General features: G+C 45.6%; 1 pseudogene; it reads left to right on the top strand.

The window, feature by feature from the left end:
• Positions 1–729: 729 nt before the first annotated feature.
• LOC124614556 lies at positions 730–847 on the top strand (annotated as a pseudogene).
• The last annotated feature ends 20,366 nt before the right edge of the window (positions 848–21,213 follow it).

The following is a 21,213-nucleotide window of genomic DNA, read 5'->3' as shown; positions in this document are numbered from 1 at the left end:
TCACGAGATAATTTCGATCTATCATTTTTTTCTTTAAAAAAAAAAAAAAAGAGGCACGATTTCAGAGCAAACGTCACTGCCATCTAACGATTAGCGTCTATAGTCACTATAGCCGCATTCACGAACGAAGGCGGAGAAGCCGGCCGTTCTGGCCTAGCGGTTCTAGGCGCTTCAGTCCGGAACCGCGCTGCTGCTACGGTCGCAGGTTCGAATCCTGCCTCGGGCATGGGTGTGTGTGATGTCCTTAGGTTAGTTATGTTTAAGCAGTTCTAAGTCTAGGGGACTGATGACCTCAGATGTTAAGTCCCATAGTGCTCAGAACCATTTGCACCATTTGAAGGCGGAGAATTTACGCTCGTCTGGTTCATTCCCCGACAGCTCACGGGTCCGAGTGCATTGCTATACTCTTTTCTTCGTAAATACGCGTGTCCACTAGCAAGTAAACTTCCACAAGTCGCTTCTAGAAGTCACTCCTGCAGGTTCTGTGACATGGAACTATCCCTAGCAACTCGAATTACTCAAGTATCGCCAACCTCCAGAAGTACAGTAGGTTCCGCAAGTTAGAGACAACAGTTTCTTCCAATTCACGCAACTGCCGAACTTGCCAGTTTGCTAACGCAGAAGCTTCGTGTTTTCTGTAACGGTACGAAAATGGCAGTGTCGAAAAGCAGCTGACGAGTGTCAGCCATTAAGTGCGATATGAATTTATCTATTTCTTCTTTCCACCGAGGCAACGGCCTCGCCGCAGTGGATACACCGGTTCCCGTGAGATCACCGAAGTTAAGCGCTTTCGGGCGTGGTCGGCACTTGGATGGGTGACCATTCGGGCCGCCATGCGCTGTTGCCATTTTCCGGCGTGCACTCAGTCTCGTGGTGCCAATTGAGGAGCTACTCGACCGAATAGTAGCGGCTTCGGTCAAGAATACCATCATAACGACTGGGAGAGTGGTGTGCTGTCCCCACGCCGCTCCTATCCGTATTCTCCACTCAGGATGACACGGCGGTCGGATGGTCCCGGTAGGCCACTCGTGGCCTGACGACGGAGTGCTTCTTTCCACCAAGAGGGAAATTACAATTTCAGGCAATTTTGATGCGGTACAGGTTGATCCGATCCCATGTATAACCCATCAGTTGCCAGCATTACTGGATTCGCAGATAATGTGTCAGCGCTCCTACCATCAACTGTGTAGTTGACAGTTGATGGTTGGAGTGCTGGCAACTGATGAGTTATGCATGGGGATCGCATCAACCTGTACCGCATCAAACAGCCTGAAGATGACGCAATGACGCGTCGAAATTCGTAGCGACAAAATAAAATAAAATCATAAAGACGGCTGTAGGTGTTTTTACGTTTTGTCGCGATAGTAAACGGCCGTCGTCCCAGAGACGTTCTGCTAAAAGGATGGAAAAAAATAAAAATAAATGGATTATACACACTAAGACAAAAAAAAAAAAAAACTACGCACGGCGAAGGAATTAGCCGAATGGGATAGATGTGACGTACATGCAAAGACAAACAAATCATTACATTTTCAGAAAAATTGGATCATTTTTTCAACTGAAAGAGCTTCGAAAAATGAGCAGCTCAGTAACGCTTTGGAACACCGTTGGCCCTTGCGCAAGCAGTAATTCGACTTCGCATTGATTGACAGAGTTGTTGGATACCCTCCAGAGGGATATTGTGCCAAATTCTGTCCATTTGGCGCTTTAGACCGTCAACATCTCAAGCTAGTTGGAGGGCCTTGTTCATAACGTATCAAACGTTCTCAGTGGGGTGAGACCTGGCCAAGATAGGGCTTATCAAGTAGAAATTCTTGCCGTGTGTGGACGGGCGTTATCTTGCTGAAATGTAAGCGCAGGATGGCTTGCCATGAAGGGCAACAAAACAAGAGCAAAATGTCGTCGACGTACCGCTGTGCCATTATGGTGCCGAGTATGACAACCAAACGGGTCCTGCGACGACATAAAATGGCACTTCAGACAATCTCTCCTGGTTGTAGGGCTGTATGGCGGGCGACAGTCAGGTTGGTACCCCCCCCCCCCCCCCCCGCCCCCGCTGACCGGGGTGTCTCAGACGCGTCTTCGCTGGTCATTGGGGCTCAGATCGAAGCGGGATTCATCACTGAAGACAATTCTACTCACGTCAGTGAGGTTCCAGGCCGAAGACGTGGCTGGGGACACCCCAGACAGTGGTCGATACCAACCTGACTGACGTCCGCTGTACGGCCCTACAACCTGGAGTGATGGTCTCATCTCATAGTAGGAGCTCTTTGGGTGTCATCCGCGGCACCCTAACGGCACAGCGGTACGTCGATGGTATTTCATGCCCAGTTTTGTTGCCTTCCATGGCAAGCCATTCTGGGCTTACATTTCAACAAGATAACGCTCATCCGTACACGGCAAGAGTTACTACTGCTTGTCTTCGTGCTTGCCGAAGCTGCAGGTCCGAGAAGGTCGCCGAATCTCTTCCCAACTGAGAACGCCGGCCGAGCGCTTCTAGGCGCTTCAGTCCGAAACCGTGCTGCTGCTAAGGTCGCAGGTTCGAATCCTGCTTCAGGCATTGATGTGTGTGATGTCATTAGGTTAGTTAGGTTTAAGTAGTTCTAAGTGTCGGCGACTGATGACCTCAGATGTTAAGTCCCATAGTGCTTAGAGCCATTTTGAACCCAACTGAGAACGTTTGAAATACACTACTGCCCATTAAAATTGCTACACCACGGAGATGACGTGCTAGAGACACGAAATTTCACTGACAGGAAGAAGATGCTGTGATATGCAAATAACTAGCTTTTCAGAGCATTCACACGAGGTTGACGCTGGTGGCGACACCTACAACGTGCTGACATGGGGAACGTTTCCAACCGATTTCTCAAACACAAACAGCAGCTGGCCGGCGTTGCCTGGTGAAACGTTGTTGTGATGCCTCGCGTAAGGAGGAGAAATGCGTACCATCACGTTTCCGACTTTGATAAAGGTCGGATTGTAGCCTATCGCGATTTCGGTTTATGGTATCGCGACATTGCTGCTCGCGTTGGTCGAGATTCAATGACTGTTAGCAGAATATGGAATCGGTGGGTTCAGGAGGGTAATACGGAACGCCGTGCTGGATCCCAACGGCCTCGTATCAAAAGCAGTCGAGATGACAGCCATCTTATCTGCATGGCTGTAACCGATCGTGCAGCCACGTCTCCATCCCTGAGTCAACAGATGGGGACATTTGCAAGACAACAACCATCTTCACGAACAGTCTGACGACGTTTGCAGCAGCAGGGACTATCAGCTCGGAGACCATGGCTGCTGTTACCCTTGACGCTGCATCAAAGACACGAGCGCCTGCGATGGTGTACTCAACGACGAACCTGGGTGCACGAATGGCAAAATGTCGTTTTTTTGGATAAATCCAGGTTCTGTTTACAGCATCATGATGGTCGCATCCGTGTTTGGCGACATCGCGGTGAACGCACATTGGAAGTGTGTATTCGTCATCGCCATACTGGCGTATCACTCGGCGTGATGGAATGGGGTGCCATTGGTGACAATTCTCACCTCTTTTTCGGATTGACGGCACTTTGAACGGTGGACGTTACATTACAGATGTTTTACGACCCGTGGCTCTACCCTTCATTCGATCCCTACGAAACCCTACATTTCAGCAGGATAATGCACGACCGCATGTTGCAGGTCCTGTAGGGGCCTTTCTGGACACAGAAAATGTTCGACTGCTGCCCTGGCCAGCACATTCCCCAGATCTCTCACCAACTGAAAACATCTGATCAACGGTGGCCGAGCAATTGCCTCGTCACAATACGCCAGTCACTACTCTCGATGAACTATGGTATCGTGTTGTAGCTGCATGGGCAGCTGTACCTATACACGCCTTCCGAGCTCTGTTTGACTCAATGCCCAGGCGTATCAAGGCCGTTATTACGGCCAGAGGTGGTTGTTCTGGGTAGTGATTTCTCAGGATCTATGTACCCAAATTGCGTGAAAATGTAATCACATGTCAGTTCCAGTATATATTTGTCCAATGAATACCCGTTTATTATCTGCATTTCTTCTTGGTGTAGCAATTTTAGGGGCCAGTAGTGTATTATGAACAAGGCCCTCCAACCAGCTCGAGTTGTTGACGGTCTAACGCGCTAACTGTACAGAATCTGGTAGCATATCCCTCAGGAGGACATCCAACAACTCTATCAATCAATGCTAAGCCGAATAACTGCTTGCATAAGAGGCGGAGGTGGACTAAAGCTTTACTGAGTTGCTCATTTTGTGAAGATCTTTCTGTTGAATAAATCATTGAATTTTTCTTAAAGTGTAATCGTTTGTCTGTGTGTACATGTACAACACATCTATCGATTTCCATCTCATTCTAATAATTCCTTCGTGGTGCCTCGCTTTTCTTTGTCTTAAAGTGAGTTTGTAATAAAAGTAATTACTTGTCCTTATTGTGATAAGTTTTATGTTGGTCAGTCAGGTTGAGACGTAGCAAGTACATTGGTTGAATGTGAACGCAGTTGGAGGTTGAAGAATTATGATTCTAAATTTGCTGAACATGTACAGAATGAGAACCACAGCTACCAGCTACAATCCCAACGTCTCCGTTTAGTAAACAAAGGCCAAAATCTCAACCTCTTACAAGCCCTGGAAATTAACAAAACATCTTGCTACAGTCCTGATTTAATATTAAATGAACATCCCAGTTCAATATTTCTTTTTTTCCAATCTTCGCTTAGTCATCAAAGTTTTTCAATACTTCCCATACTTTATATTTCTTTCCATCCCTCCATATCCTGTGTTTATTTATTTCATTGTGATTCGCTATGTACTCCGTATATTAAGTTGTTACAATTGGCAAATCTATTATTTACTCTGTTTCTGTTCAAATGGTTCAAATGGCTCTGAGCACTATGGGACTTAACACCTGAGGTTATGAGTCCCCTAGAACTTAGAACTACTTAAACCTCACTAACCTAAGGACATCACACACATCCATGCCCGAGGCAGGATTCGAACCTGTGACCGTAGCGGTCGGGCGGTTCCAGACTGAAGCGCCTAGAACCGCTCGGCCACACCGGCCAGCTCTGTTTCTGTGTCACTTCCCGTACGTATTACCACTTCAAGCCCTTCTTCAGTACTCTTGTCGCATACTAATTTTATTTTATTCGGATTCTTAATTTAATTTAAGTTATTATAAATGCACTGTTTTCAGAGTTTTGTGTTCAAGTTCTTCAACGTTTGGTCCCTTTATATTATTTACTGTCCAACTTATAACTTTTTAATTGCATTATTACTCACGGTCAAAGATGACTTCGACAGGGGATCAGAAACTGATTCCACATTTCTAGATTTTCGCAATACTTTTGATACTGTTCCTCACAAGTGACTTCTATTTAAATTGCATGCCTCTGTAGAATTGTCTTAATTATGTAACCGGATTTTTGATTACCTGTCAGATAGGTCACAGTTCGTAGAAACTGACGGAAAGTCATTGAGTAAAACGGAACTGACGTCTTGTGTTCCCCAAGGAAGTGTTATAGGCTCTCTGCTGTTCCTAGTCTGTATAAATGATTTAGGTAGCAATCTGAGGAGCTGTATCAGTCTTTTTGCAGATGATGCTGTCATTTACCGTCCAGTAAATTCAAAATGAACCTCAGGGAGTCACACCTAATGATACTTGGCTGGCGACCACGGGGCCCCGAGCTGAGTCCTGGCATTGCTTCCACTTACTTATGCCAGGCTCCTCACTCTTATCTTTCCTATCTGGCCACCCTCGGCCAGCTCTTGTTCTTTTCCGACCCTGACGCTATTAGGTTTCGAGGGCTAGGGGTCTTTCATTTTCCAACCTATACTTCTCATGCAGCGTCTGACCCGGAGCGGGCGGCTGCAAAAGGCGTCTGTATCCCATGTTTGGTGCGGCCTCCAGAACTGTGGAAGGCAACGGAATACCACCGCAGATTATCTTCCCTGCATAATGCACTCTCCATTTTATGCACAAAAAATGGCTTCCTCTCATGTTAAATCAGTGTCCGGAGGTAAAATAGTCCCCCATTCGGATCTCCGGGGGGACAACTTGAAAGGAGGCAAGAAATCAAGCGAGGAAGGAAGAGATTCCAGATACTGGATGACATGATGGACGGTACAACATACAGCAGCCTTAAGAAGGAAGCAACGGATCGCAGAAAATGGAGAGGCAAAGGACCTGCTAATATAGCAGATAACTGATGATGATGAAAGTCAAAATGAGAACAAAATCAATTCAAAATGGATTCAACGTAGTAACTGTATGGTGTGAAAAGTGGCAATTGATCCTAAATAATGAAAGTGTGAGACCATCCTACTGAGTACTAAAGTAATCCGTTAAATTTCAGTTACACGATAAATCACACAAATCCAAAGGCTGTCAATTCAGCTTGGTATTACAATTACGAACAACTTGTACTCGGACGATCACATGGATAAAGTTATGGGAAAGACGAACGAGACTACACTACATTTCAATTTTTTTTGTACATGGCTGCACGTTCAGAGACCGTGAATAGTTAAAACTAAAAGAAAACAGCTCTCGGTCACTAATTTTTAACGAATTAACCGGGTTTCAACACTGCTAGGAGTGTCTTCCTCAGAATTTAAACTAAAGAATGGTCTATAACATGGTCACAGAACTATGACTAAAAACGTATGACACAAATTATAAGTACGGAATTATCGTGAAAGACTGGCAGTACTTACATGTCATTTATAAAATAACAAATATGCCAAAAGGGCATTAATCACAAAGATATTTAAGATAAAAATAACTGTGATGGCGGGCCACTAAGGGTTGTTCGTTACTTGCGTGGTGCAGGTTGCAAACGGACTGTCAAATACCCTGTATATGCGATTCATAAAATCGATGAACAGCAGCAAGCAGTATAACCTCAGATTCCATTTATTACAATTTTTAAGCGCAATCAAATAATACACACTGAAAAACTCCGTAATACTTTTGACAGGGGGTCAGACGGAAAATAAGCTATAAGAGAGAACGAACACCAGAAAAACCTATCGGAAACACAGGATATTTAGTCAACGTGAGGCATGTGTAATGTTAAACTATATTGTCGAGATTTCACCGTACAACCAAATACTGAAACTACAGTCTCTTAACTCCTTCCATAACAGAATTCGAGAAATACAGTTGCTAAGCGAAAATGTCATCCTGGTGCATTTATGAGGAGCTGATTCCTATACCAGCTAACTAATTCCCACGTAAACATCTTAGACCGCACAGCACTTTTCACAAAATGGTCAGATGTAACACGGTGATTGGCAATAATAGTAAAGATTTTCAATGATTTACAGGTCTCATTGTATCATTCACACTGGGGTAACAACGAAATAAGTGACGCATATGGAGGGTCTATTTCTGGTGGATTCACATCTGGTGTAGGTGTCAGACGCCCAATCAACCGCTGAGCGTGCAGAGCGGATATTTGTTTAGATTACAGTTGAAGTTACGATGAACGAAATATAGCCATTTGCTTATTTCGTTGTTCATTAGTTCGAAATATGCAGCGAAGATGTTGTCAGTGTGCCCCAAACTGGTTGTGACTGGGGCACGGTGTACATGCTCACAAGTAGACAGGCCACATTACACACTTTACTTGGAGTAGCGTAAATGAGTACAGTGCAACATCCAAATGAGCTGACGTTGAATAAGTGTTTGAAAAACACAAAAAGAACTTCTGAATGTAGTACGCTCTATTATTGTCTGATTTTTGTACTTTTTTATAGTTTTGTTAATCGATGACACTTCTTACTTAGGAGTCTGCGATGAATCACAAGCATTGACTAATGTCTAATATCTATGTGCCACAAGCTGGGTTGTTGTCCAGAATTCACACTTATAAACCCTACGATAGTTTGATACTAAGTCTGAAGGTCGGAGTCCTCAGAGGTCACCATCTGTGAGGCGAGGGCTCGGGATCGATCCACTGGAATTTCAGGAGGACAGTGCTGATGAAGACGGGGTTCTCAGAGACAGAGTTCTCAGAGGCCAACGATTGGTGGGGCGAAGGCTCGTAGTATACCGGTTGGCTGCTCTACAAGACGGTGCAGGCGAAGTGGTCCTGGGTCGGTGGCTGGACTGCGTTTTCGTTCAGCTTCTGAGTCCGACAGGTTCGGTGGCTGGGGCTGAATTGTGTGACTGATGCTGTGTGTCGGCATAAGTACTGTAGCAGCTGAGGAACACTTCATGGTCCATTTGCGGGCACATGGCCTGGCAGATGCAAGTAGCGCCGTGATTGTCACGCCGCCTACTAATGATGGAAACGCCGCTTGTTGGCGCCACAGGCGCTGATGATTGCAGTGGCGCTTACCATAGTTTCCTATGACAACACAGTACCCTTCCCCAGCGGAAAGACGAGTAACCATTTTGGCTGCTTTCAGCCTGGCTGAGTTGGAAATGCGTTCTTCCACCTCCGCCGGCGGGAGTGGCCGAGCGGTGCTAGACGCTTCAATCTGCAACCGCGCGACCGCTACGGTCGCAGGTTCGAATCCTGCCTCGGGCATGGATGTGCGTGATGTCCTCAGGTTAGTTAGGTTTAAGTAGTTCTAAGTTCTAGGGGAATGGTGACCTCAGAAGATAAGTCCCATAGTGTTCAGAGCCATTTGAACCTTTTTTTTTTCCTCCACCCCCCCTCCCCTCCCTCTCCTCCACCAGCAAAAATGGGCGATCAATGTGACGGCATTGGGACTTGGCAGAGTCGATGGTGGCCATAGAGGTCGACGTCTTAAGGCCCTGGTTATCAATCGCCAAGAGGGTGGGAGTTGCAAACGCTTGCAGCGTATCGACTGGCAGCTGCAATCTGATGAATGCGGCGCTACTGCACAGGGGCCGCACCTGTGCGAAGCCAAAAAAATCTACATCTGAAACAGAAATTATGTTGGAACGGCTGTCATCGAGCCAGACAAAACGGGACCAAAATGTATAATCCAGGTCCCTCCTGATGAGGAAGGACGGCCAGTCATCTAGGAGAATGGTGAGTGACGATTTGTCGCTTGCAGATGAACACGGTCGGTGCTCGGCGGACGGGGAGTGACCTGTGGCGGCAATAGTGTTGTGACCCAGAAGATGTGCTTGAGAAGCGTAAAGGACTGGAATAAAAACCTGGAGAGATTAAAGAACGTTGCGGAATGTGTGGCTTGAGCTGGAATGCGATAATGCAACGGACTGGGATTAACTTGCGCTGGAGCATGAGAATGGACGCCAGGGCAAAGCCGGTCTTGAGTGGTGCCAGGTCAGAGCCAGCAAGGCATTGGGCCTATAATGATATACTATGGGAAGACATGCCGAGGATGAGGAAAGCAAGGACAGTGATAAGATAGGACACTGGAGGAAGTGACGAAGCCAGTACATCATACAGCACCCAGACATGTAGAGAGTATGAAGTGCCACATGACGCTCATGAGGAGGGGTGTCCACGGCTGCATCTTATTGGTGAGCGCATGAAGTGACAGAAGCTGCGTTGGGCCGGCATGAGGAAGACAGTACCTGGGGGAGGGGAAAACTGAGGCGGTAGAACCGACTGCTGAGTGCTGGCAATAAGAGTCCTGGCAAGTTCTGGCCATGCGATGTGTGAATATAAAACAATTCGTGGGGGCAGTGGCCACGTGTACTGGAAAAGGAAAGAGCTCTGCCATGGGAGGCTGAGGAAAATATTTGTGCACAGCAGTGCTGTGACAAAAAGGTTCAGTGATGGATATCATCTGAGAGTTCCTGTGTATGGAAGCACGAGTCCAAGCATTCGGCTGGCTTGTCACAACTGGGAAACTTGGAAGTGCCGCCTGGAGTCCTGCCAGCCTGTTGGGGTATTGTGGTATGCAGCAGGTAAATGTGCTAGTATGACGATGCCAGAGAGTTTCTTAAAGACGAGCTCTTTCGGTTGTTTCACGTGTTGCAATAATAATAATACTTGGTTGCTCACATCTATGGAGACAGTGGTCATACTGAAATGATAATTACTCGTTAATATACCAGGTTTATGAAAAAACGTCTGACGAGCTGTCTAGGATGGGAGCTGTGAGAAATTGTGAATGAACTGCGTGTAACTCTTGGAAAATGTTAACCTCATCGATAATGTTTGAGACAAAATATATCAAACTTTTATCCTCATCACCAATTTCTGTTGTGACAGGGGAACCGTGCACATAGAGAGGACAAGCTCACAAGTAGACAACTCACACCATACGGTTTATTAGGAATAGAATAAATAAATACACTGCAATAGCCACATGGACAGCCACTGAATACGTCTTTGAAATACACAAAAAGAACTTCTGAATGTAGTACGCATTTACTTCCGTCTGATAGTTTTTTAATCGATGATACTTCTTAATGAGGTGTTCGTGATGAATCACAATCACTGACTAATATCTCATATCTACATACGGACAGATCACAGGCTTGAATGTTGTCCAGAATTAACAGTTGTAAAGTCTGTGATAGTTTGGTACCAAGTTTGAAGGTTGGAGTCCTCAGAGGTTCCCGTCAATGAGATGAAGTCTCGGCGTTGATCGGCTGGCATTTCAGGAGGAAGGTGCTGATGAAGACGGAGAGCAAGCGTGAGGCTGGAGTCCTTAGAAGCCAACGATTGGTGAGGCGAAGGTTCGTAGCATACTAATTGGTTGTTCTGGGAGACGGCGTAGGCGAAGTGGTCCAGGATCGGCGGCTGAACTGCGTCTTTGCTCGTCTGCTGAGTCAGAAAAGTTTGGTTGCTGATGTGTGTTGGCATAAGACTGTGGTGGCCGGGGAATGCGGCACGGTCTACAAGTGGGCAGGTGACACGGCGAATGCCACTGTTGTCGTGCTTCCTACTGGCGAAGAAAACGCCACAAGTTGGCGATGCAGGCTGCCATAGTTTCCCACGAAATAACTCGTTGCTGCTGTTCTCGTAGATGGTTGTGTCTGGTTCTCAGTGACGAGGCGTGCTGTTGCTGTTGCCATCCGGTTTGTTGCGTTCGTTCCTTGACGACGCAGCGGCAGTAGGACTGCAATTCGGCAACCGCAGGAACGGCCTGTATTGCTGCTTGACTGTGTGTCCAGATACACCACAAGTGTTTAAAGAGCTGGATGTAAGTGGTTCTACAGTGGACACTCTACATAGATCAGCCAGAACATTATGATCACCTACCTATTAGCCGGCGTGTCCACCTCTGGCACGGATAACAGCGGTGACGCCTCGTAGCATGGACGCAATGAGGCCTTGGTAGGTGACTGGAGGAAGTTGGCACCACATTTGCGCACACAAGTCACCTAATCCCCGTAAATACCGGAGAGGGGGGAGATGAGCTCTGACGCCACGGTCAATCACATCCCAGATGTGTTCGATCGGGCTCAGATCTGGCGAGTTGGGGGGTCAGTAGATCAATTGGAATTGACCATTGTATTCCTCGAACCACTCCATCACACACCCTGCCTTGTGACATGGTGCATTATCTTGCTGCAAAATGCCTTTTTCGTCGGGAAAGATCGTTATGAAGGGATGTATGTTGTATGCGACCAGTGTACGAAACTCCTCGGCCGTCATGGTGCCTTGCACGAGCTGTACTGCATTCACGGACGCCCACGTGAATGTTCCTGAGAGCATAATCGAGTCGCCTCGAGCTTGTCTCCGTCCCGCACTACAGGTGTTAAGAAGCTGTTTCCCCGGAAGACGGTGGATTCGCGCCCTCCCATCGACATGATGAAGAAGGATGCAACGCTCTGCCACTGCGCCAACGTCCAGTGCCTATGGCCATGTGCCCATTTCAGTTGTAGCTGCCGATGTCGTGGTGTTAACACTGGCACATGGATGGGTAGTCGGCTGCGGAGGCCCATCGTTAGGACTGTTCGGTGCACTGTGTATTCAGACACACTTGTACTCTGTCCAACATTAAAGTGTGATGTTCGTTCCGCCACAGTTCGCCGCCTATCCTGTTTTACCTGTCTGCCCAGTCTACGACGTCCGACATCTGTAATGGGAGCTGGCTGCAGCCCCACAACGTCTGCCGGCCGGAATGGCCGAGTGGTTCTAGGCGCTTCAGTCTGGAACCGCGCGACCGCTACGGTCGCAGGTTGGAATCCTGCCTCGGGTATGGATGTGTGTGATGTCCTTAGGTTAGTTAGGTTTACGTAGTTCTAAGTTCTAGGGGACTGATGACCTCAGCTGTTAAGTCCCATAGTGCTCAGAGCCATTTGAACCATTTTGAACCCACAACGTCTGGAGGCGATTTCAGCTTCCGAAGTCCTTGTGCCGAGTCTCTGGGCCATCACAATAGATCGAATCTCAGGTAGACCACGTACCTTCCCCATTCTATACACGGACAGCACGCTCACTGATACTACATGCACCGCGCGTGTGTCTGACTAGCAGTCATTCCTTGCCAGGTGACGCTGCTATCGCCTGAAAGGGTTTATATCGATTGTAGGTTGGTAGTCATTTTGTTCTGGCTGATTAGTGTATATTAACTGTATCACGCGCTCCTGTGCACCAAAAATTTTCTTCCTAAATGAAGAGTTGTCCCAGAATATGATGCTGTAAGACAGTACATCTGCAATGCACTTTACGTTACGTGGTGGGGGTTACTTCGTGTACCATTGCGACTTCCTCACTCTCCTGTTTCAATCGCGAATGGTGCATGGGAAGAAAAGCTTTTGCTAAGCTCCCGTGCGAGATCGATCTCCCTAATTATATCTTCACGGCCTTTTCGCGAGATAAACGGTATACCTGGTTGATTCTTCAAAGTACGCTCTAGGAATTTTAAGCGAGCCACGCAGTGATGCACAACGCATCTCTTGTAGCGTCCACCACTGCAGTTCGATGAGCACTTCCGTGACACTGTTGTACTGACAAAATGAACCCGTGACAACGGGGTCTGATCTTCTTTGGGTGTTCTCTATGTCCTTTGCCCTACTTGGTAAGTGTCCCTCTCAGCTTTCTATCGAATGAGGACTGTGTAAGCGACCTTCTTCGTGGGTGGCCTATATTTCCTAACAAGTATTCCAATGAATCTGCCGTTTCTACTGTTAGTTTTATGCTATTGTTTCGCTCTAAATAACACTGTATGCATACTAGCTACTATTCTTCAACCGTTTAATCAAACAATAATGGGTCTTTCCACCGGTCTATGTGCAATACGTTACATTTACATTGAGGCTCAGCTGCCAATCCTTCCGTCCCGTCACCCGCATGAGACACTTTAATGTCAATTATGTCAACGTAAATGTCATATTGTTCTAGAGCAGTCGTTGGCAGAATCGAGGATTTCGAGTATTTTGTTCTCGAGACCAGGAAGTGACGAATTTCAGACGTCGTCGAGAGATAATTTTGTTCTAACGCTTTTTTCCTGTAAGGAGTCATGAATTCCAGTGCAGTCGTCAAAGTGGTGCAGAGATTACCATCTGTAGTTGCTATAGCTGAATATACGGCAAATGCGAAGAATTTAGGCTCGTATGACGCATCTAAATGCTTCTGTAGGCAGATGTTTATAGGCTTCAAGCTACGTTTAGCGGAAATTTCCAAAGAACGCATTGTGGTCTTTCGCCGTTATTCAAAAGAATGCTGGTAAAGCCTGATGTCGGATAATCAACTTGATATTTGACTTTGGTTCCGCGCTTGGAACTAACTTTGCTGATAGGAAAGGAGGGTGGAGTTTGATTAAATTCGAATCTTTTTTTCTTATTAGCACTACATGCTTTCGAAGGAGAAGAGACACTCCGTGAATCACTTCCATGGGATCTCTTGTTACCACTGCGAATCAGTGACTTATCCATGGAAAGGGCGGAACATATATCACTTTATTTTAAGCCCGGTTGACTGCTTCCACTGAACACACGCTAGAATTCACCTCCTTGTTATTTCACTTCCTTTGAGTTGACTCCGGCAGCCTGATTGAAATCGGGTGGGCAGTCAAAATGGTTGTGGGCAACAACTTAACATTTGTAGTCAGTGGTGTAACGAAGTGGTGGTCACATTACCAAGCGGTTTATCGTCATTAGTGGTTGCTAAATGTTTGGTAAGTAGCTAACGCAGCGGGTGATCTGTGACATATGCCTCAAGACTTTTCTCACCATTCCTGCTGACGGGATCTGCTGAACAGTTCTTGTGAAATAAGACATTAAATTAACGATGCGCCAGCTTCCTAACTTGCTTCATGGAAATGAGAGTATGATGCTATCAATATTTTTTCAGCGGAAATCTTTTTTCTTACATAACATAAAATATTTCAATGAAAGCCGGCGCCACCCTCTATTACCCTCAGCGACCCCCCCCCCCCCCCCCCCCCCCTCTTGTCCTCCTCCCACCAGCCTCGGCCCCCACGTTGAGAACGGGTCTTTTAGATGATTTCATCCTACAAGAAGTAACGTTCAACGAGCCAAGTTTCGTCTTAGGTAAAGTACACTGTACGCTTTCCTTCGCCGGCCGGAGTGGCCGAGCGTTTCTAGGCGCTACAGTCTGCAACCGCACGACCGCTGCGGTCGCAGGTTCGTATCCTGCCCTGGGCATGGATGTGTGTACTGTCCTTTGGTTGGTTAGGTTTAAGTAGTTCTAAGTTCTAGGGCACTGATGACCACAGCAGTTTAGTCCCATAGCGCTCAGAGGCATTTGAAATATTTGAACGCTTTCGTTCCTACGATCCTGTGCATCTGAAAAACTGTTATCAGAGTGTATCGCGCTGTTAACTGTTATTAGAGTTGAAATCGATCTTTGATGGTCTCAGCCGCATTGTACAGGATGCGGCAGATCCGACTAAGCAGTTTTAAGGAGCAATAAAAGCAAATATTGATGTATAGAGAAAAAAAATGTTTTTATTTCCTAGATTAGTACAATATACCATTTTACATTGGTTTTGAGAATAATGTTCTCAAGATGGCGGCCGTTAGCATCAATACATTGTTGTAGACGATCCCTGAAGTTTCCAGCAGCTCTTGCACACATATCGCTGGGTATGGCATTCCATTCGTCAATAATCTGCTCTCTTAACTCTGTTAGTGTGTAAGGGCGGCTTTTGAAACCTTTTTCCTTCAGATATCCCCAAAAAAAGTAGTCACAAATGCTCAAATCTGGTGACCCCGCAGGCCACCCGACGTCACCTCTCAAAGAAACGAGGCGTCCCAGAAACACTTCTCTCAAAACATCAAGTGAAGTTCGAGACATATGAGCAATAACTCCATCCTGCTGGAATCACATGTCCTCCAGTCCATGTTCTTCAACAATCTCGTCCATTCTGGATTGCAGAAAATTTTAAACATTGAAACATAACGTGTGGAATTCACTGTCACGGTCACTCCTTCCTCCTCAAAAAAGTAAGGGCCTACCGCGCCAAATTGTGATACGGTACACCACGCTGTCACTTTGCGGTATTTCATGAAAATTTCGGGGGTTATTTTCAGCCCAGCAGCAAAAGTTTTGCTTATTCACGCAGCCACTAAGATGAAAATGTGCCTCGTCACTACTGAAGAAAGCTGCATTCGGAGGGATCTGAGCAAGCATTTGCTCACACAGATTTGGACGGTTGGCGTAGTCTGCTGGGAGTAATTCTCGAGCAATCATTATTTTGAAAGGGTGGAACTTCCAATCGCATTGCAGAATCCAACTGCGGTCTGAAATCCCCAATGCAACAGCATGTCGTCGAGCAGAACGTTGCGGCGATTGTTGAACTGCTATTCTCACCCGCTGCACATTTTCTGGCGTTCTGATGGATTTGCGCCGGGCACGTGTATCTGTTCTTCGTGTGCCACCAGTGTCCTCCAACTGCCGAACCCAGGACCGAATTACATTGTTGCGTAGAATGTTGAACAGTCTCCAAAAAGCTCCTTGTGTAGCGATCACAGATCTGTTGTTTTCATAATAAGCGCGAACAGCAAAAACACTATAAGCACCGGTCCAGACCATGTTGGCTGCTGAAATGGGGTCGACGACTGAACAAAGGCAGACCACGTGCAACTTCCTACCCCCACCACAGCCCCAGCAGTAATAGATAGAAACTGAAATGCCTCTGAGCACTATGGGACTTAACATCTGAGGTCATCAGTCTCCTAGAACTTAGACCTACTTAAACCTAACTAACCTAAGGACAGCACACACATCCATGCCCGAGGCAGGATTCGAACCTGCGACCGTAGAGGTGGAGCGGTTCCAGACTGTAGCACCTAGAACCACTCGGCCACCCCGGTCGGCTCTCGCAGTATCACAACTGTCATTTCATCTTCATCTACTTCCTCTTTCCTTTCTATAACACTGCTTGCAAGTTCATTTTCCTTGTCTTTATACTCCTTCCGAGTCGTGTGCTGACCACATGACCCTCCATATCTGGTGACGCCTGTGGACTGAGGGCGACACGGCGGCCGGTCGATACCGTTGGGCCTTCATGGCCCTTTCGGGCGGAGTTTAGTTTAGTTTATATATACTCCTTCCACTCTTCAGCTTTCCCTTCTTTGCTTAGTACTGGTTCTCCATCTGAGCTCCTGGTATTGATACACATGTTTCTCTTCTTGACAAAGCTCTGCTTAATTTTCCCTTAGGCGGTGGGCTAGGATAGGCGGTTTCTGTGTTTACCCCAGTTATATTTGCTTCTATAGCCTTGAATTTGTTCTGTAGCCGTTCCTATTTGGTCATTTTGCATTTTCTATTGATCTCATTTCTCTATTCCCTTTCACCTGCTTTTTTTGTTGCATTTTTATTTCTTCTTGTTTCACCAATTAAATTTTGTATTTTCTGTGATATCCAAGGATTTAGAGAAGGCCTTGTCTTTTTAATTATTTGATCCGCAAGTGCCTTACTATGTCATATCTCAGAGCTACCCATTTTTTCTCTGTTGTATCCTTTCCACCGTTTCTGTCATTTGTTGCTTAGTGCTCCTACTGAAACTCTCAACAAAAATCGGTGCTTTCAATTTATCCATATTCCAAGTCTTTAATCTCCTACCTTTCTGCAATTATTCAGTATTAATCTACAGTTCATAACCAATAAATTGTGGCCAAAATCCACATCTGCCGCTGGAAATTCTTGCAGTTAAAAATTTTGTTTCGAGATAGGTATTACTATAATATAACCAATCTGAAAGCTTCCAGTATCCCCAGGTCTCTTCCACGTACACACATTTATTTCACAATTCTTAAACAAGGTGTTAGTAATGATTAATTAACGCTCTGTCGAAAATTCTACCAGGCAGCTTCCTCTTTCTTTCCGTTCCCCCAGTCCATAATCTTCCACAATTTTTCCTTTTCGTCCTTTTTCCACAATCGAATTCCAGTTCCCCAACATAATTAAATTTTCCTCTCGCTTAATTGTTTCAATAATTTATTTCATCTCATTATACATACTTCATGCCGAGGCTGTATTATATGTTTTTGATTTGAACTGAAGAGTTAACGATAGTCATGAAATATTACGAAGCATTGTTTTTAATAAAGTTTTGTGAGAATATAGTTGAACTTATTTTACAGCAGATGTTCTTGACTTCTGAAACGAAAGGATTTCATTTGCGGTTGCTGAAATGAAATTAATTTACAGCGAAGCATTTTAATTCAATTGGAAATAGTTACGTGATTTAGTGGTGAGCGTTTATTCCTTGGAAACTATTAACGCTCTGCCATAATTGACAGTTTTGAGATCGCTCGCTGTGTGGCAGGTTAATCTATAATACGCAGTCAGATTATGGTTTTAGTCAGATACAACACCTTAACTGAACAATGTGCTTTTACTGAGGACATATTTTGGTTGCCTTCTGGTGTTAATTGCATCTGTATCGGACTTAATAGTTCTTGCATGTACATGACGGTGAAGGCGTTAGGTTGGACGATAACATTCGCCGTGTAGCACGGATCCTGACTTTTTACTGTTTTGGCAGCAGCAGATGCAGCTGCTACAGCAATAAGCACTGGCAGCGGCAACAATAGCAAGAAGAACAGTCGGAATCCAACAACAACAACGGCAGGAATAACTGTTACAACTACTGCAAGAACGACAACTGTCTGCAGTTGCCTCGTTCTCAACCACCTACACTGCAAGGCAAGTCAAATAACTGACACTAAACATCAGAGTACACTCACTGTCTTCTAGTGATACATTATACAAAATGACGCAAAAACTACACATACTCTCAGACCCAAATAGTTTGGAGTTTTTTTGATGTTCGTGGCTTGACTACCTGCTACGATCACCACAGCCACGGAGTTGCAACTCAGTTCAAATTTAATCAGTATGGCAAGCAACGTAAGCAGATACACGCTGACCCGCAAGGCTTTGCACTCAAAAGTGATTTTTCCCGTAAAACTGTGGCGAATCGCATGTGTAGTGATGTTATATGTCTATTTCCTGACAGAGAAATTAGTGCGAAGGCTTTAAAGTTATGTGAACCAACCTTGAGCGTTTCGCTAAAAATTGCCATAGTAGCAGAATCAGCGCAAGCTACATTTTCCCGATACTTCTAATGTCGACATTCGTAGTAGTAGTAATCACAATTGTGTTCTATGATAAGCTTTAATAACCAATCAGCCTCACAATCTGATTTACCGATTACCCGATCGTCCTGTAGTCTAGCGAAGCGGGGTTCTATAGTTATAGCAGTAGTTTGCAGTCCACCAGCCTGCTCGTTGGTCGACGTGCACAAACAAAAGGGCTTTGTTCGCTGTTGGCATGTCCTAAAGCAAGTCGAAGCTTATACTGAAGCTTCCTCCATGTCGTCGTCAGAGAGTATCAGAGAAGTTAGTGCAACCACATCATGTCCTGATTGCGGTCCAAGCCATCAACGGCATCACTGCCCGTTCCCTGACGCCACTTGTTTTGCAAGTCAAAAATCGGAGCGTCTAGCAAGTGTCTCCCTTGCCTGGTGAACGGTACTAACAGCCGCCAACGTGCTGCGCGCTGCATTGCCGGTGCCGATAGCAACAGCAAACGGGATGCGGAACTCACGCTGCAGCTGGAAATTAATGGAGCAATTCCAGAATTCCTGATGGACACCTGTGCAGCCATGTGTCTGGTTATATTGAGGTGACTAAAGTCATGGGATAGCGATTTACACATATACGTATGGCGATAATATCGTGTACACGTGATATAAGAGGACTGTGCATTGGCGGAGCTATCATTTGGAGTCAGGTGATTCATGTGAAAAGGTTTCCAACTTATTTATGGCCACACGACGGCAATTGACAGATTTTGAGTGCAGAATGGTAGTTGGAGCCAGACGCATGGGATATTCAGCTTCGGAAACCTTAAGGGAATTCAGTACCCCGATAACCACAGTGTCAAGAGTGTGCCAAGAATACCAAATTTCAGGCATTACCTCTCAACACGGACAATTCAGTGGCTGACGGCCTTCAGTTAACGAGTGTAGAGTTGTCAGTGCTAACAGACAAACAACACTGCGGTCAAATAACAGTAAATATCAATGAAGGGCCTACGCGAAAGCATGCGTTACGACACTGATGCGAAATTTGTCAAAAAATTGGTTCAAATGGCTCTGAGCACTATGGGACTTAACTTCTGAGGTCATCAGTCCCCTAGAACTTAGAACTATTTGAACCTAACTAACCTAAGGACATCACACACATCCATGTCCGAGGCAGGATTCGAACCTGCGACTGTAGCGTCGCGCGGTTCCAGACTGTAGCGCCTAGAACCGTTCGGCCAGACCTTTAGAAGCTCCGGTACAATATTAGGAGGTATCCCATGACTTTCACCTCTGCCTAATGTGGACAAGTACCTTTGCTGTTCCTTCGGTGCTTTTGAAGAGGAATAAGCTATGTACTGACACTGCGTTTCACCTTACACCTTCATTCATCCATAACAACACTAAACAACACTACACTGTACAAATACTGGTGACGGTTATCCACACGACACATATACAGACATGTCACTTCGTAACAGATCGAAGGAAGGTAACAGCAGACCACCTCCACAAGGACTTCCGCCGGTCGAAAATTAGGGATTCCCGTAACTGTTCCCAACGCTAGTTTCGTGAGTGTGGGACAAACTCCAGCTGTGTTTGGCACTGCACACAGTCTGTGGAACGCAATGGACCCAAAAAGGTGCACAAAGATGCTTGATAAAAAGTAGCACAGTCTGTAGCATCACAAAAAATTGTGGTGTAACCTCATGTCCGTTACAAAAATAGAGAGGTTAAAATTTAATCATCCACCGTAATTGTGGGCACTAGACTTGGAGCACTAGCTCTGACTGCACGAAAATGAGGAAAGTATTGTTGGAAGTACCACCCAGACATTCATCTGAAACGCTTTAGGGAAACCTGAACCGGAATAGACGGACGGGATTTTAACCTCACTCCTCCCGAATTCGAATCCAGACCATTTCACTACGTCGCTGAGTTCACTACTAGAGTTTTATCAATTGTTCCAACAAAAGCCCGTACCGAGCAACTGAGCGTCTCTCCTGCAGAGTCTTCCACTGGAGTTTATCTATCATCTCCGTAACGCTTTCGCGATTACTAAATGATCCTGTAACGAAGCGCGCTGCTGTCCGTTGGATCTTCTCTATCTTTTCTATCAACTATCTGGTACTGATCCCACCCTGGTGAGCAGTATTCAAGCAGTGGGCGAACAAGTGTGCTGTAACCTACTTCCTTTGTTTTCGGATTGCATTTCCTTAGGATTCTTCCAATGAATCTCAGTCTGGCATCTGCTTTACCGACGATCAACTTTATATGGTCATTCCATTTTAAATCACTCCTAATGCCTACTCCCAGATAATTTATGGGATTAACTGCTTCCAGTTGCTGACCTGCTATATTGTAGCTAAATGATAAGGGGTCTTTCTTTCTATGTATTCACAGCACATTACACTTGCCTACATTAAGATTCAATTGCCATTCCCTGCACAATGCGTCAATTCGCTGCTGATCCTCCTGCATTTCAGTACAATTTTCCATTGTTACAACCTCTCGATATACCACAGCATCATCCGCAAAAAGCCTCAGTGAACTTCCGATGTTATTCACAAAGTCATTTATGTATATTGTGAATAGCAACGGTCCTACGACACTCCTCATAATCGAATTTCCGTAGTGCTGTATTTCTTTCAAGATAATACTCTACCTGCGCCAAATTGTGATGAAGACTGTACTAAATTTCCAGTTGTCTGCATAAAAACCATTTTATTCTGGACTATGTATCATAATACTATACATGAGCAAATTATTGACGTGAAAGTGTTCAGTAGCAAATAATAA

Source organism: Schistocerca americana, chromosome 4 (genome assembly GCF_021461395.2).
Source record: "Schistocerca americana isolate TAMUIC-IGC-003095 chromosome 4, iqSchAmer2.1, whole genome shotgun sequence".
In the NCBI taxonomy this organism is placed as follows: Eukaryota; Metazoa; Arthropoda; class Insecta; order Orthoptera; family Acrididae; genus Schistocerca; species Schistocerca americana.
Note: the sequence above shows the minus strand (reverse complement) of the source record. Positions and strands in the feature narration are given on the sequence as shown.